The following is a 12,528-nucleotide window of genomic DNA, read 5'->3' on the forward strand; positions in this document are numbered from 1 at the left end:
GCTGGCTAGTTCTCTCAACCGCCCATGGAAGACACCCACCAATTTGTCAGAGAGTCTTTGTGCCTGGCGCAAGAGGAACCGTTCATAGTCTGTGTTGGCTTAAGGCTCGAAGTGTGCAGTGATGGCATCCCTAAGGGTGGTGGAGTTCAGCGGGACACCTGCTTCGACCACGGGCTTTGAGATTTTATGGATGTTTGCCCCTCCTAAGTGAAGAAGCATGAGTCATCCGCAGCCAGTCAGGACTTCAACGGCTTCAAAGTATGTCTCTAGGCATTCTACCTCTGCTATCCATCGGACGGCTTGGGAAGGAGGCGGCCCTGTGATTGTGAAAGGCTCCAGTGGGGGGACTACTGCCATGAGGTGGAGGGCTGGTGGGCAGTGGCGGTAGACTAATGTTCTACAGGCCACTGGGCCGGGTAGTGTTGCTGGATGTCTAGGTGCAGGTGCGGTGCATAATGTGGGTGCACTGACCAGGAGCAATGCGGTTGGCGGTAGATGCACCACTTTTGCCGGCTGGCAGTGTCTTCGGTCTGGTTTGATAGGTGATTGTTATCTTGGTTTAAAAATAAATTGGGGGGGTGATTTCTTCACCTTCAGGGAGTTGTGCTGGTCACTTCTGGTGTCTGTTTTTTGTTGGTGTTTTGTTTTGTTTTTTCCGTTGGCCGGCTTCATCTGCCTGAATTCCCTAATGCCACTTGCCTGTTCATTTGGGAATGCACTAGTCCACTCCTGTATAGTGCTGCTGGGTGGGTGTGTTGTAGTGGAGTTGAGCTCCAGGAGGTTCTGGGCAGCGCCTCCCTTCTCGTGGCCTCAGCACAGCCATGGAGTGAGAAGCAAACCAGGCCAGCAGGAGGACGGGCCTCACCCCTCAATAGCAGCGAAACAGCTGGACAAGACAACGCAGGCTGGCGGCCGCATGCGAGGATAGCACCGCTCATGAAGCCCTACGGTCCTTTAGAGGTAGAGAGCAGGAAGCCGGGACCAGTGAGCCCATCAGTAGGTGAGGAGCAAAGAGAGGGGGGCACATGTGAGCACTGCGGCCCGCTTGTCATTAATGTAGAGTAGTGGGTGGGCCTTATAGTGCACAAAGGAGACTCAGACTGCATACGTATGGTGGTGTTTTTCAGCTAATCACGCCCAGAACTCTGTGCTCTTTATTAACACTGCACTGGCGTACGCCAGGCACATTAATTGCATCATGTACACAGGGATTTACTGACATCCCCCATGCAGACTTCCACAATGGGCCAGCTCATGACCCAGCAACATTACAATCACCAACCCCAGATCTTTGTCCCATTGTCTCCTGTCGTGCCACCCTAGACCTAGTTAGCATGTTATAGATGGTTGATCTTGGGTGGATTTGATAGTGCAATCTATGTCTGAGGTTGATCTGTAAATATGGGAATGGGAATATATCTAGTGAGTGGTGGCTCTCAGTACCTCATGTTGATTCAGTGTAAGGACCCCCCGGGAAACAGACTTCCTTTGCATTCCATTGTAGCCATTATTCACAGGTTACCTACCAATGGCAGCTCTGGCAAATCCACAGCTGCAATACCCATAATCGTAGATATTTCAGATGGATACTTCTACTTGCAGATTCCTTTTGAATATTCTAGCCACCAGTCTGGAACATGAAACTTTTGACACAGCTCTCTGGTGCCGGTGGGAGAGACTGAATCCATCTCTATGCTGAAAGTCGAGACCCTGTGACGTCACTGGAAACGTAAGTACCCACCCTGGCTTCCTGAGGTCAGTTTAGTTTATTCCACATCTGTTGATGCGGGCTCAAAGCTTCATATTCCGAAAACACAAAATTGTGCTCTCAAAAAACCTTTTTGTTGCAGTTTAGAAAACATGTCCACAGCTAAAATGTCAGGGTTTAGGCCCTGCTACAGATGCGATCTATGGACAAATGTCCATTACAGATCAGCACAAAGAAGGTTTGTGGTGTCTCGGTTCGAAACATGATTCATCATCATGTGACCTCTGTCTGCAGACGAACCCTAAGGGCAATAAAAAGTTCAACACAAAACCTTTAATGGCTCATAGTTGAGGCTCAGGTCACTATCAGGCATGTCTGCCAAGCCTACAAGTGAGCAAAGATTGCATCTGAAAAAGAAGAAATGCATGGGTATCACCAACTGCATTGGTGCCAACTCCTCATGCGCCTCTACCTCTGATGGCATACTCCAATCTCACAGGTTAAGTTGGACATTTTTTGAAAAGTAGCAGGTCACTCTGGTGTGCCTGCTGACCCGATAGGTCCTTATGGAGCTCCACTAGATGTCTCTCCATTGGCACACATAGAGCTCCCCAGACACCGTGCATATTTTTCTAGACGTGTTCTGGTTTGGGCTCTATAAAAGAGCCCTTAACAGAGTTCCCCATTACGTTTCCTTTTACTAATTCAATAGCAGCACCTATTATGATGCTGACACCGGAGCCACTCTTGACACCAGCTGTGGTTCTGTTGGCTCTGCCACCTCCTCCTATGCCTTAAGTACACATATTGCCATCTGTTGAATGGCTAGATCAAGGAAAGAGACAGAACGCCTCTTGAAGGAAGATACATTTCAGACTGAAGAGCCCCATGAACCTTGCTACTGGGAGATACTTTTTGAGTCTGATTTAGATGGAAGGGCGCAGAGGTCATCCCAATTTTTAAGAAAGGGAGCCGGGAGGAGCCAGCTAACTATCGCCCTATAAGCCTTCTGGACTCCACACAGAAGGTAGCAGGTAAAGTGGTTTTAGGAAGGGTCTTGCAGTGGATAGAGGAGAAGCATATTCTTTCTGACTACCAGGCTGGCTTCAGATCAGGTATGGGGACAATAGAGCAATCATTCCGGCTTATGATGCTTTATTTGAAAGTGGTTCTACTGGGCAAAGGCAGTCTGTACCTTGCATTTATAGATCTACGGACTGCCTTTGACCTGGTCCCACGTAGCCAACTTTGAAGTGTGCTCAATGCACTGGGAATTCCCCCATACTTATTAAGCATGCTGATAAAGCTGCATGCTGACAACTTTGCACAGATCAGGTGGGGTAACCAGGGACAAAAAACATCAAGTATTCCTGTAAATAGAGGGGTCCGCCAGGGATGTGTGCTAGCCCCCACTCTGTTTTCTTTGTATGTCAACGGAGTGGTGGAGCACCTGCTACAACATCCTGCAGACGCACCATCCCTGGCTGGCAGGAGTATACCTACCCTTTATTTGTAGATGATACCCTCTTGATCTCCAAAACCCCAGCAGGCCTGCAGAGTCTACTAACTAGCTTTAAGTCCTTCTGCGATTCTAGGGGACTAGTTATCCACACAGGGAAGACCAAGTTCCTGGTCCTAAACCCCCGAAGAAGACCGTCAAACCACCTACCCTTGACTCAGTTCCACTCGAGAGGGTCAAGGAGTTCGATTACCTTGGTATTCGTCTCTGCGACTTCATGAGCTGGAAATGTCATCATCAAAAGATGGTGCTGACCCACAAGAGGGTGGTGGGGGCCCTCCTTAACGAACAGCGTGCCTCAACCCTCAAACCCATTGCACCGGTACTTGACATTTATAGGGCAAGAGGTGTCAGTGCAGCTCTTTATGGGGCAGAACTCTGGGGTGTATAGAATGTGGACCAGTTGTCCCGGTCAGAAAACAAATTTCACAAGGACTTAATGGGGCTCCCCTACAGTACATTAACTCTACCACTCCTCCTAGATATGGGCACTCGGCCTATTAGTGACCAGGCGAGGTTGCGCCCTCTTCTTTTGTGGGCACGGATTTGGAGAGTCCCTGAAATGTCCAGCTATGCAGAAGGTCTAAAAGAAGTTCTATCAACGCCTGTCTGGTCTAAGATCCGCTGGTTAAGGGAAGTCAAGCACCTTCTTGCAGACCTGGGACTTGAAGACGCTTGGAATACTAGAACTGACCCGCCCAAGCCAGCTTTGAAGAAGTTATACTGGAGTTGGGTGATTGATGGCAGAAATAGTAATGCTAATTTGTGTAGGTCCACTGTGGATTTCCTCTTGGTCAAGGAGGTGCACTTTTGCGAGCCATATCTGGATATTATTCTAAAACCCTGAGACAGGGCTCTATATTTCAAATTTAGGGTAGGCCTACTTTCAGTTGGGAATCTGACCTCCAGGTGGAAGGTCCCGGCTCAGAAAATCCCCTTCTGCCCCTTTTGTGAGACTAGGATAGAGTCAGTTCAACACCTGTTGTTTGAATGCCCGGCCTATGCAGTTCCTCGCCGCAGATGGTTGAAACCACTCTGGAGAGAGCTTGGGACTAGATCCCATAAGGAGGCCCTACGAATCTTGAAAACGGACCCGCGGCCCCTGTTTGCATGTGGATTGGCAAAATTTCTAGGTTGGGCATGGCGCATTAGATCCACTAGCCTTTTGTATCTTGTTTAATATGTATTTTTAGACTGTTTTTATGTAATTTATTCACGCCATTTGAAAATGAACTGTATGCTTTCTATTTTATGCATTGGCTTTTTATTGTTTTTATGTATATGTATTGCTTTTTAAGATATGCATCATATCGAAATAAAGCCTAATTGACTGACTGATTATGATGCTGACACCGGAGCCACTCTTGACACCAGCTGTGGTTCTGTTGGCTCTGCCACCTCCTCCTATGCCTTAAGTACACATATTGCCACCTGTTGAATGGCTAGATCAAGGAAAGAGACAGAACGCCTCTTGAAGGAAGATACATTTCAGACTGAAGAGCCCCATGAACCTTGCTACTGGGAGATAATCCATACACTTTTTGAGTCTGATTTAGAAAAGCATCCCAAGCATGATCAAGGGGATGAAATAATTAACCCCTGCCCTTTCCGATGCCTCTGATTTGCTGGCCCTGTGGGATGCCAGTGGTATGGATACTAGAGATTAAAAAAGCTGGAAGGAGCGGGACAGAAAGCTTTTTCTACGGTGAGTTCCCAGAACAGAGCTTCTGTTTTTTTGAGACATTACTCTCATGGCCTTTGGAATGTGTACTTAATTTGCTGGGACATCACTGGCAGCATTTTGTAGACATAGCATGTCATGATCAAGACACCTCTCAACACATCATCAAAGCTGGCCTGACATGGCGGACAGTGTCACAAGCAATGGTTTCCTCAGTGGCTGCTACCCGGCATGCCTGGCTGGCCTCAACAGGGTTCTCTGCTTATGGGCAAAGCACTCTGATGACCATGGTATTGGTGGAGAGAGACTCTTTGTCCTAAAGGAAGATGCAGCCCTTGAGTGTTTCAAAGAGGAAACAGCTATTGCCAGATCTCTAGGATTAAATTTTCCAGAGATTTTTATCCCCCTCAGAAACCCAAAACCTTTTGTCATAGACTTCCAGGTCATGCAGCGTTTATCAGCCCAGGAAGGTTGACAGCAGCCTAACCCCTTTGTTAGACAATGTAAAAGCGGCGTCAAAGGGACGTCACTCCCAGGTTCAGCCTTCGTCTTCCCCCCCCCCCCCCCCCCTCCTAGTCCGCTGTGCACAAGGAAAACAACAGTAGTTTGGCTGTGAAGGGGGAGGTTTTGTTGATGGGATAAAGGAAGTCCTCTATTCTACAAGTCTGGAAGGTCATATCTTCAGCCTGCAGATTGTTGAAAAGGGGTTTACCATACCCTTCCATGAACAAGCTCCCTACATTCTGCACCAACATTCATTTTCATCCAAGGGCCACCTAAGCATCTTGAAGCAAGAGATGCCAGTCTTATTACAGAAGTGAGCAATGGAATTGGTGACAGAGCAGGACTTTGGGCAGAGGTGCTACTCTTAGTACTTCCTGGTTCGCAAGAAAGACAGTGGCCTTTGTCCAGTCTGAGACTTCAGGATCACTGAACTGGCACCTGCACAAGGAAAAGTTCTGAATGTTGTCCTTGGCTCCAGTTTTGTAGGTGCTGGATGTGAAGGATTTGATGCAGTCACTCAACCTGCAGGACTTGTATTTTCAAATACCAATCCTGCTGTCCCCCAGGAAGTATTTATGATTTGTGGTTTCCACTCATTAAAGGTTTGTGGTCCTTTGTTTAAGATTAACTTTGATACCTTGATACTTCACAAAAGTGATGGCTGTGATTGCAGCCTATTATTATTAAAGATTTGTAGGGCGTGCGGCGGCCCCAAGGGGTTTCCCAGCATGGAGCAGGGTAGGATAAGAGAGAAAAGAGGAAGTATGTGGTAAGGCCATAGTTAAAAGTTAAAACAACCAGGTTTTAAAACCCTGGAACTAAGGGAATTCACATCTCGCAAGGAGGCTAGTAGGGAATTCCATAAAGTCGGTCCCAGGTATGAGAAAGACCTGCCTCTCATACGGGAAAGTCTGATTCATGATCTCATGAAGTTGGGAAATGTAAAGTTCCTTTTGGGAATTGCAATGTTCTTGTAATTGAATGACTAGCTGTTCCATGCAAAGATAGATGATTGATTTAATATGCTTTATTCCTCTAATCCGATACATCCACAAACGGGAGCATTCAGTGGCTCCAAGCTTCACCCAGCAAATGAGTAACATTGTCGATGAGTCTTGAAGGCAACTTTCTACTCTTGTGTGTAGAACTGAAGGTATACACTTTTAGGCTAAACATGCTCATGTCCAAATATCATACATAACCATGTATTGTATCATACTACAACATTTCACTTTTAAAAGAAAATATCTAAAATATTACTTTTTTATGAAACAAACAACTCAAAACAATATACAGTCATTAGAACATGCTTTTACATTATACTACAACTAAATCGTACCCCTTTATAAAACACACAACTCAAAACAATATAAAGTCATTGAACCTTTCTTGGTGTCTTTCTCTGATGACAGCCCACTTCTCTTTTGTCTGAACTATCAAAACCAGAGTCCCGAGAAGTAGTGTTGATGGCATCCTGAGTTGAATCCCATTCAGATTGAACACCTGCTCTTACAAAACCAGATTCCAATGGTGTTACTTCCTGTTTTAACTGTAACCAATTGGACCAATCACACTGACAAGTTTCTTCATGGAATCCGCCTGTATTTTGGAAAGGCTAACAAGACCTCTCTTGTTCCGCCACTCCTTGTTATCAAGAAGGACTGAACCTTTGGTCACCGCCTGATCTGAACAGATGACAGAAACTTTGATAATGCTTTCAGTACCTTTCACAGATTTTTTTTATCAGTACCCTGTCACCAACCTGCTAACTTACGCTTACTGAATAAGACATTTCTGATCGACTGACATTGAGGGAGCTCCAGCATTATGCCCATTTCAAGAAGATTGTACATGTTTCTTTAGTGTTGATGCCAGCAAGTCCTTCGTGGATGCATCCAAAGTTCTCCAAATCTTTTATGGGTGTGACCAAAGGGCTACAAATCTTTCATGGGTGTGCAGCAACTCCACGCACAAGGCAGTTGTAGATGGCAAAAATTACGGCGTTTGAGTGTCTCTTTCCCCTGCCTCTTCTCATCTCCAAGGTGTGGGAAGGGACCATGCGAAGGCGGATATTTGATTTAATATGTTTTCTTTCTCTAATCTGATACACTCACAACCTGGAGTGTTCACTCAGCAACTGAGTAACGTTGCCAGTGAGTCACGTAGGCAAACACTCAGAGGCAAAAAATGCCTATGTTCAAATATCATACATAACCATCATTTGTATAATACTACACTGTGTCACTCCAGCTGCAGAGTACAATACTACTGCTGTTTGACTGGAAGATTTCATTTAGCATCACCAGATCTCTCCTGGTGCCTCCTGTTCATAGGGGTGTTACTAAATGTGACTCCAAGCTTTCTTTCCTCCACAGAGGATTCAGGACATTTGGGATATGATTCCTATGTTTCAGGCAAGAGCTCAGATTCCAGTTCTGTTAGGTTGTTTGGCTTCTTGTGTCCTCTGGATCATGCAGGAACAATGGCACACGGGAGCCCTCCTACAGTGCTTCACAATGATTGGTCAAAAATTGGTTATAGCCAGTGCACTACTAAGTTACGAATATTTAAAATGGTTCTACTACTTCCAAATTGGAAGGTGCTCCTGGGATATTGTTCGGCGTACCACAATGTGACGTAAAATTGAGCAGCACTCCCCCAAGGGGAATGCCCCCTGTGGCTTGATCAATCAAAAAGTTTTTTCCACAATAATGATCTTCCCTTTAATTTTCCAAATGCATTTCGGGCGAATTGCCCTTCATCAGGGGTGAGGATTAGGGAGTTTTCAGGCGTGTAACTTAAATCATTTTCAAAACTTTTTGATTGATCAGGCCACAATTTCAAGCATTATGGAAATTGTATGTTTCATGAATGAAGTTAATTCATGTAATAACGGCAACAAATACATCAAATGAACCAACCTTATTTGAACTTCTGTAATTTTTTCTTTAAAAAAAAAGAACCCAAAAGCATTCAAATCCTCTGCTGAGGGCATATTTGGAGCCTACGTTCACAATGATTGGTTCCAGCATCAGGGAGCTCTTCCATACCTAAATGTGATGTCTTGGAATGCTGTAGTCAACTTGAGATGGTGGGTGTAAGCAATTGAGTTGCTGGCTGAGTGAATGAAACCCTACTCAAGCAGACACCACAATCATTGTGAGGGGAGCACTCTCCAAATTAACTTTTTTTAAAACAGATTTTATTGCCTTTTACATGATAAAATCATATATCTTTTCCAGGATATCAATGTACAGTATAACAATGTGTGCCTGGGAGAACATATCTGTTGTTGCCCCATCTTGGCCCCTCTGCGAGCGGTGGTTGTAACAGTCACATCACATACTGATATCAGTCCAGTACACATTCAGTGGCAACCCCACCTCCCCTCCTCCCCAACATATAACTGGTCCCCCCTGCCTCATCCCCCGCTCTGTTATCTACCCACTACCACTATTGCACTCATTTAATTGACTTATTTTGCGCTCTGAGTGTGTGTGATGGGGCCACGCCGTGGCCGTCCAGTGTAATATCATCCTCTCTGGTGTGCGTCAATGCCATGCACTCTCCAATTTAACTTGTGCTGAACCCTCTGGTAGCTTGGCACAAAGCAATCAGGCTTAACTTAGAGGCAATGAGTAAAGTATTTATGCAGCACTTCAAACAATAATAAAGTGAAAATACATGAAAATAAAAATCTCACATCAATTTCCAAAAACAGAGCAATCTTTAATACATTAGTTGAAAATAACAGAAATCCAATTAGTAGAACTGGAGGTATTCTATCTCAAATATTTAAGAGAAAATGGTGCCTATAAGTAGAAAGTGCCTACTGTGGTTATCTGGTCAGCCCAGATTTGGACAAGTCACACGTTCAGGTGGAACACAATGTAGAGCTAGCCGGGTACAAGGACCCTGTTAAGCCCGTTGAACAAGTACCTTAAATCCTTGTTGCGGACCATTGTGATATCCTGCGTCGAGGATCAGCTCGGATATAACTGCAGGGCTGCGATGCAAGGACCTGCATCATTGGAGATGACGTAGACGGTGGCAGTGCTTACAGTGTGAACTCCTGCGTTGAAGATGCAAGGATGCATTGCACAGCAGCAGTTCCAATGGGCTGCGGACTGATATCTTGCATCAGGGATGCGTTGCACAGCAGCTGTTCTAATGTGGCTGCAAGGAGATGTATTGTGCTGCTTTGGTGATGCCCACAGGACCACAACTTGGCTAGAAAAGTACCTTCAGGCCCACTTCCAAGGGTACAGGACTGGGATGTCACCACTTAGGGGGCAAGATTCAGAGCAGCCAATGTCCAGGCATTGGGTTCAAGATGGTTGATGCCTTTTCTGTCCCTGAAGCTCGGTTCAGGAGGCCAGCCAACTAGCCCTTGGAGACACTCTGGTGGTCCTGGGTTTAATACACAGGTCCAGTCCTTCTCAGTCAGGCAGCAGGGCAGCGGGAAGAAGACAGTAGAGTAGCAGTCCTTATTGCAGCATGGCACACCAGCAATCTTTCTGAGTCTTCCACAGTTCCAGAGGTGTACTGAAGTGTTGGGTCTGAGGCTCTAATATTTATACATGATACCAGCTCTGAAGTAGTGGAAGGTTATGGAGATTTCCATCCCCAGGGATGTTTGCAATTTCCTGCCTCCCTGACCTGGACCCAGCTTGTCTGGGGGCACAAAAGACTAGTTTCAATCCAAACATTTTGCTTTCGGATATGCAAGTTTAACTTGAGGTACTGGTTGTTTTTTGCCCCTTTGGTGGCCAAAGCGCTGGAACTTACCTCTTGCTTAAAGTCCCACCCTTACTGGCAACCTTGAGGGTCTTTTTGTTTTTCTATTGTGACTTTATTCACATGTTTTATTGTTGCCGTTTTAGCAGCAGGGGTTGCGTCCCATCTCGTGTTGGCATCGAGGGATTGCAAAGCCGTTGTGCTTTTAATTTCTTGCAGCTGCAATTAAGTGCTTACATCACTGTGGTGAGAGGATTGTGCCAGTCTTCACATTGTGGAAATAGGATCTTAGAATGGGTAAATGGAAGGCGCTCAGCTCTTTCAATCCTAAAAAACCTTTCGAATCAGCCGGTGATAATTGTGTAATGGATAGGATAAACAATCTGTTGGTAGAATGCAAGGAAGTTCCTAATCATACTGCCCCTTTGGTCCTATTGTATTACCATCTCAAGCAAAATGAACAAGCCCATCACACACATTTTTGAGAAAGCACGGACTCGTGTTGCTCAAGAAACACAAACTGGAAAGTCCCAGAAGTCTCCTGTCTGTAACTCTTATTCTGGGGCTCATCTGCCCGAGTAGGCTAGCCCAGTGATTGAGTGTCAAAATCGTTACCATGCTCTGTCTATTAAGGAAGTGTCTAATAAGCCTTGCAAAGCAAAACAATCCTAAGAGAAACTTGTATGTGGGCAAAGATGCAATCGACCTGGTTTTAAAGTTTGATTATCTGGGAGTAAGATTAGCTCCAAATCTAAATTGGGCTCTCTAACTTCAAAAAACACGTGTGCCACTAATGCATCATACAGCGATTACAACAAAGCTTCATATAAGGACAGTATCCAAGAGGGTTGCATCGGCCTTAGAGATATATAATGTAAGGCCCTGGGGGCTGATCTGTATGTTTCACAAATCTGGGTCTGTGTGAAAACTCAAATCCTGCTAACGGTTGAAAACAATTTTATTAGATCTCGCTTGTGACTCCCAATAAGTACGTCAATCACTCCAGTGTGTTTGGACCTGGCACAAAGCGGGATATCAAGGAAAACGGAGCACGGACATTTGATTCACTAGCACCTATGGTGGACTTCGACAGACTTAGAACCATATCGAATGGATTTAAGCGATCTCATGTCTCCTGAATGTGTCCACAAAATTCTGTGGCTGAACTTTGTAAAAGCACTTTTGGGGAAACTGGGCTTGGAGAAATTGTGGTTATCAACTGAAGAGGTGTGTTCAGTATCCAAAGCAGGTTTAAAAGGATTATATTGGGATTGCGTGACCGTTCAAACTGTTATTAATTGCAGAGGAATATTGACCATGGAGTTTATAGATGTCAAACCACGCCCACTGAATGAGCTTACAACAGGTGAATTGTACACATAATTTAGATATAAAACCCTCCTAACAAAATGGTTCTGCAGTAAATGGACCGAGGCCGTACTTGGGGGTAATCTTTGCTCTGCCAGCATAGGGGCGCCCGAATCACTATGTCATATTCTATTTTGTTCGGCCTATGGCTATCAAAGACCAAAATGGATAGCCCTCCTATGTAGGAAATTGGGTACTAGCCAGCACATGGAGGCATTTTGAATCCTCAGCACAGACACCAGAAGATTGGTGATCTATTCTTTCTCAAAATTCCTGGTGTCAGTTTGGATTTGGCGCAGTACGGAATACAAGCTAGTGAGTAGTTATCGAAATTTTGTTACTTTATGAAGGGGGTCCGTGTTTTGTTATTTTGTACCCTCCTATGGGTTAGAATGAAGTGAGATTCTTTGTTAGATGTATTTCCTGTATATTGCATTTTTGCACACTGTCTGCTATATGCTGAAATAATTGTGACCCCTGCAACTTGGGTTGTCAGGTTAGACATATGTTACATACAACCTGTCACACTTGATTGTTCATTTGCACAAACCAACCGAGGGAGCTGGTGTTTAGGAACGTATTCACTATTCTATTAGAAACTATATGAAGCTAGCCTGAAAATGCTAGTGCTGATGAAATTGCTTCTAATCAAGACCCCATATAATAATGTACTGCCTAATTTTGAATATGGCATGCATACTGCTATTTTGTACTTTGTCTTCATGTCACAAAGATGAGTAACCTTGTAATGCACTTGGATTTTTAATTGCATTTTTGTACATTTTTGTACTTGCTGCCAAAATCAATGCAACCAAATCATTTTGTGAAGGCATGCTATATACACTCAAGTGTTAACCTGCACAAATCATGCCCAATAATCGTAAAACTGACATATGTGCATCATGGTTTATAAAAGATTGGATTGTTCCCTCAGTGCTTTAATTTGGAGTTTTAATCTGTGTTTTTAATCGAGGAGATGGAGAATTTGCATGTGTAAGACATGAAATACAT

Source organism: Lissotriton vulgaris, chromosome 11 (genome assembly GCF_964263255.1).
Source record: "Lissotriton vulgaris chromosome 11, aLisVul1.2, whole genome shotgun sequence".
NCBI classification, from domain to species: domain Eukaryota; kingdom Metazoa; phylum Chordata; class Amphibia; order Caudata; family Salamandridae; genus Lissotriton; species Lissotriton vulgaris.